Source organism: Crocuta crocuta, unplaced genomic scaffold (genome assembly GCF_008692635.1).
Source record: "Crocuta crocuta isolate KB4526 unplaced genomic scaffold, BGI_CrCroc_1.0 scaffold376, whole genome shotgun sequence".
NCBI lineage: Eukaryota > Metazoa > Chordata > Mammalia > Carnivora > Hyaenidae > Crocuta > Crocuta crocuta.
The window spans coordinates 4881212-4885805 of record NW_027527388.1 but is presented as its reverse complement, the minus strand read 5'-3'; the positions used below and the strand labels follow the sequence as shown (position 1 = coordinate 4885805).

The 4594-nt window shown below is 39.8% G+C and overlaps 1 long non-coding RNA gene across 1 annotated transcript in view; it reads right to left on the bottom strand.

Moving 5' to 3' along the window:
* Nucleotides 1–1016: 1016 nt before the first annotated feature.
* LOC144222055 (uncharacterized) overlaps nucleotides 1017–4594 on the bottom strand; it is an 18066-nt gene continuing 14488 nt past the window's right edge. The window contains exons 4-5 of the long non-coding RNA XR_013332272.1: nucleotides 2481–2589; nucleotides 1017–1073 (exon numbers count right to left, since the gene is read on the bottom strand). This is a non-coding gene — a long non-coding RNA (uncharacterized LOC144222055). The remainder of the gene's footprint in view (nucleotides 1074–2480; nucleotides 2590–4594) is intronic.

Here is a 4594-nt window from a genome sequence, read left to right as displayed (position 1 = left end):
CTTGTTGTTGATAAGAGAAAACTCCAAGGAGGCCTGCCTGGTTTTCTATAAGCAGAAAACAGTTTCATTACCCACACAAACATCAGTGCTTTGCCTGTGGGTGGTACAAGCTGTTCATATATCCTTACCTTAATTAAGTAATCTCTGACTACAAATGATTACCTCATAAGTGTTCCCAACAGACTTTCTTTAAAGAATTCCAAGAAATACATCTATTTTCAGTGTTGTAAAAGCTGTGTAAATTGTGTCCACCTTGAAAATAAAACAGCCAGTTATTTTAACAGCAAAATGAGTTTATTTCTGAATACCAGAGGAACTGCAATTCAGGACAAGTAAGCTATGGTGAACCATAGGCCAGCCTGAAGAACAAGGGAGTGGCTCTTTGATAAAGGAAAGGGGGAGCTGGGAAGGGCTTTTATAAGCAAATAGTCCATTGGAGTAAACTGGGAGTTGAAAATGTAGTGTCTTTTCATTGGCTGATTTGTAACAGTCCTATTAGCTGGGCTGTTGCAGGGGGAGGAGAAAATCTTCCTCCTGCTGGGGTAGTAAAGTCGGCTCTTCCCCTTAGGATCTGCCAAGTTTCAGCCAGTGGTGGTTTATGAGAACTCCCCCTTCTGGCCTCTAGACTCCATTTTTTTGGACTCCATTTTAAATACTTTTCTTTAAATGTTTGTTTGTTTATAGAAAGAGAGTATGCAAGTGGGAAAGGGGCAGAGAGAGAGGGAGAGAATCCCAAGCAGGCTCCATGCCCAACATGGAGTCTGACTCAGGGCTCAATCCCATGACCATGAGACCATGACCTGAGCCGAAATCAAGAGTCCAAGGCATCTGACATGTTGGTCTCGGCTATTTTTTTTTTCGTTCTCCCTCAATTCACATTTAAGGACGTTCACACTAAATTGGCACCAAAAATTCAGAAGGAAAAGGCAACAGAAGTACTAACCTAACAAAGAAAATCTCCACCTTGAGATTTAGTGAATAGAACTGTGTCACTTCATGCGGTAGTTTTAATGACAGATGCTGAACCTTTGCTAGGTGTTGCACTTCTCCCTTCTGGCTCCAGCCTCTTCATTCTGTCAGTGTTGATACCATTTGCATAAGTACCTGTCATTATCCCCTATCAAGTGCCTCCTTTCCAACCTTGAACATTTCTTGATTCATTATAATTAAAGAGCTAATGTAGCCATTCAAGTTCACATTGTCAATGACCATGTAATCATCTTCCCCAGTGACCAGAATTCCTTTCTTTTTATGAGGTTACAATTAAATTCCTTCCAGCCATAAGGTCAAAAGAATCTGGAACAGTTAGCCTTCCCAGTGACTAATTTCACACCTGTGACTCTGATACATATAAAATAAGACCTCTTAAATAGAAGGTGTCAAATTAAGAAATAATATACATTTGACTACACCTCAACTGAAGTCAATTAGATGTAAAAATTAAAGACTTGTGGATTCTTTTGCCGTTACTGGAAGTGATGCTTGACACTCCACTTATCAATTTAAGACACATCTGTGTCCCTTAGAAATGTTAAAGTAATTTGTAAATTGGAAGGGAATTAAAATGGACCAAAGCCTGGGAGAATACTGGCCAGGAGATTAAGATAACGTTCTCATGTCTGTTCCATACAATAACTTGTCTATCACTTTGGTTTTTTTTCTCTTCCCAGGATTTGCTTACGTTCTTCTAAAATGAATTTTGTTACTTTTCCTGCTCCGGAGGCTTTTTATATTTTGTAAAAGATTCTGATCACTATGTGTGGCTAAAGGCCATGGGCAGACTTAGCCTCTGGCTTCCCATACGTAACACTGACCAAGGCAGCCTCTCTTTGACCTGTCATCTTGAAAGCTACTGTAGATCTTCAGTTACACCTATAGCTTTCAGTGGTTCTCAGCTTAACTCTGGCACACACACTCCTCTCCAACTCCCTATGCCTTTACCCTTCCTTCTCCTCTAAGACAGGTGTTTTCAGCAGTGAGGCTCTTTACTGGAAGCCTTGTGGCTCTGACTTCAATTGGAAAACACTGTCAAGTTTCCATCAGTATATCTCAAGGAGATTCCCCAAGAGAAGTCTTTCTATGGCAACCGCAGAGCTACTGTCTACATGACCCAAAAGGGCTTCTGGAATGTGAGGAGTGTGACCCACAGCCAGCAGCCTCCAAACTCGGCAGTTCAGCCGCCCTGAGATTTCAAGAAGTTAAAGTGAGGACCTCATCAGGAACAAAGGCAGGGGACCTTCAACTCAGAAACATCTAGGTGAGGATCTGTGCCCTGAAGAGAAAACAAGATTCAACTTCTGTGCTTTTTTGAAGTTATTGTTGGTGTCATAAGAAAAATAATTGTTGTTATTGTTGTCTATCTATTGTTTCTGCTGCCTGATTCCAGCTCTTCTTGAGATACATAAGTGTGTGTGTGTGTGTGTGTGTGTGTGTGTGTGTGTGTGTGTGTAGTGCCTTGATTTCCCTCTAAGTAACTGTACCTGCTCCTCTTCTCAAGCCATATACTTTGGATAACATTTTGCATGCTGTGGAGTACATATGCCCATCTGTGGAGACCATGGACTGAGCAAATGAGATCTGGTTCCATTTCTAAAGCACAAAGAGAGAACTGTATAAGAATCAGGACAAAACTAAAGCAGCAGAGTCCAGAAACAGAAGAGAGAGGAAAATATAAAATTCTAGTGATATTGAGTCCCTTCATCAACATAAACCTGAAACCAAGCCTATTTGCAGTAACTGAAGTCTTCATTCGTGTTTTCATTGAAAAATATTTATCAAGCCCTTCTATGTACCTTACTCTGCTAGAGCCAGAGATACAGTGTAGTTCCTGATTTCCATGACATGTAAAAGGCAATGACCGATCGGTGTGATAAGTGCCCAGACATGACAAAGCTCCATGGGGTGCACCTAGAGGTGCAACGTAACTCAAAAGAGCTGATCTGCGTTGTAGAGTAAGAAGAGTTTGAGATCTGTGGTTTGAGATCTGTGGAGACTCTGATTATTGTAAATAATATTAGCATGTGCATGAGTCATCCCAGCCTCTGACCTCTCACTTCTTTGACCCGTTCCTAGATAGTGATTTTCTCCACCAGACCATCCTTTGACATAGCACATCACGAACTGCAATTTTACCTGGAACTTCTGTTCCTTTGAAAAAATGAGCCAAACATCCCACTCTCTGAACACAATTTTAATTTTCCCAATTCTTTCACATTGTGCTTCCTCCAGAGAGTAGACACCCCTATGTCCTGTCACCACACTCTATCTTCAGGTGTTTCCCTAGCCAGCTACAATCCTTAGATCCTTATTTCCACCCTCATCAGTGTCTTCCCTTACCCTATTTTCCATCAGCCTCACCATCCTGGCACATCACTTATCATATAGTATTCTAATTGCCTATTTAATACTTTATCTTCTTTGTGAAACTATAGCCTATAAGCAGCAGGGACTTCTTAACCACCATTGGATTCCCAGTGCTTAGTATCATTTTGCCTTACAAATAGCAGACAATTAACAAACTCATCCCCCCAAAAGAGATCTCTTACAAACTTCTGTGGACAGACATCATGCTGAGTGACTAGAATTTGATGATCAGAAGATAGGAACCCAGTCCTGCCCTCACAGAGCTAGACTGTAAAGTGTATGAGAGTAAGACGGTAGCAGCGCTGCATTGAGCAAGACAAAGTCCAAGAAACCTCGTCAGTAACCAGCAGCAAACAGAGTGGGTTTCACTGAAGAAAGCTTGCAATTCAAAGCATTAGCTGCCAAGTAGTTAACTCTCTGACAAATACATGATAAATAATTTCTTCTCCAAATACATTGAAGAAGCTGCCCCTTAAAGTTGAAGACTTATGATTTTTGGCCAATTCTTAGTAAATATGTAACAAGTGTCAAAAAGGGATAAGTAAGTCTTGAGATGTTTCCTTGACAACACGGTTAAGGGAGAGAGATCACATGAGGAAATAGTAACTCTTTTTAAGATTATCCTGCTAACGTGGAATCATGTGCACCAAGTCCTACTGAGAACATGCATTATGTCTCCCCCTGGGATTTTCCTGGCTTGTGCCTCTCAAAGATCCACAAACACTGAACACTAAAAACTGAAAAGGAAATAGGACACACCTGGTGAAATGTTTAGATGTTAGAGGATGCTAAACTGGGAGAATATGCAAATGTCTCAAAAAAAAGGGAAGAAAAATTACAAATGGCAGTAATATGGATCCAAATAACAAAATAACATCCAAATCTCAAGTTCACAAATCAATATACTTAGGGAATAAGCACACACTAAAAAAAAAAAAAAAAAAGAAAAGAAAAGAAAAGAAAATACTTTTTTACTGCATAGTAACAAACAGTAAATTAGGTAAAAATTTTAAATATGAAAGGGTAGGGGCCCCTGGTTGGCTCAGTCAGTAGATCATGAGACTCCATCTCAGGGTTGTGAGTGAAAGCCCCATGTTGAATCTGGAGTCTACTTAAAAAAATAAAAAACAAAATTAAATAAATAAAATATGGAAAGTAACCATAGACTAATTTTAAATCCAGGGACCCAGAAAAAAAAAAAAAAAAAAAAAAATTAAAAACAACCCCCAAA